Genomic DNA, 1,046 nt, shown 5'->3' with positions numbered 1-1,046 from the left:
ACACACACACATTATATACTAAAGTCCCCAACAGAATACCTTAATATTTTTAATAAAACATTATTTGTGCTTAATTTCTACAAAGTAAATACAGAAATGAGCAAACCAAAGATCTTTAGCTGCTTACCTCAAACTTTCTGAACTACGCACTACTTGAAGTGATTCTAAAAACATACAAACAAGTGGTTAATGTCACATCTTTATGACATAAAATGGTTTACATGGTCACCATTACACAACCCCCCCTGCAAATGAAGCTGTTCAACAGTTCATACTGTTGTTCCTCACAGATACTGTACATCTGAACACAGCAGCTTTTTAAAATTTCAGTGATCAGTACAACTTTTTTTGAAAATATTAAATTCTATTCTTTTATCTCTTGTTTGCTTTTGGAAAATTAGAGGATGAACAAAGAGTAAGAACCTAGTCAAGCTGCAGGAGTGTGTAGTAAAGTACATTCTTAGTTACAGTACGTAAGGAATTTTTTTTGAGAAGCTGTAATTTTAAAACAGAAAAAAAAAGGTTAAAGACAAAACAACTGGACTTTTATTCTGAAGTTGAAGATGTTCGCTTCTGAGAATCTTCACCAGCAAGTTGTAATTTTAGCAAGATTTTTGTATTGTAACTTTTAGTTTAATTTCTTTACATTCAAAACATAAAAATGATCAATTTTAAAGTAAAGAAGTTGAAAGGAATTGTTTATAAACTCTAAAAATTACGTTACTGGTTCCACTAAATTGAGTTGAGTGAATGTAAAGCAAAATTCCCATTTTCTTTAAAAGAAAACGTGAATTGCTCAATTTATTCTACTCATTTTAGTGGAAACAGTTGACGTAACCTGGTTAAATAAAAGCAAGTGGTTAATGTGCAGTACAGAATAATTACTTTTGTTAGAACACCAGCTCAGTTCCCTTATCCTTCAGTAAGGAAAGGTTTTAAGCAGATACAGCAGGTAAAATAAGTATTGAACCCGTCACCATTTTTCTCAGTAAATATATTACTAGAGGTGCTAATGACATGAAATTTTCACCAGATGTCGGTAACAA

This window comes from Austrofundulus limnaeus, unplaced genomic scaffold (genome assembly GCF_001266775.1).
Source record: "Austrofundulus limnaeus strain Quisiro unplaced genomic scaffold, Austrofundulus_limnaeus-1.0 Scaffold12, whole genome shotgun sequence".
Classification (NCBI taxonomy): domain Eukaryota; kingdom Metazoa; phylum Chordata; class Actinopteri; order Cyprinodontiformes; family Rivulidae; genus Austrofundulus; species Austrofundulus limnaeus.
This window is presented reverse-complemented; position numbering follows the sequence as displayed.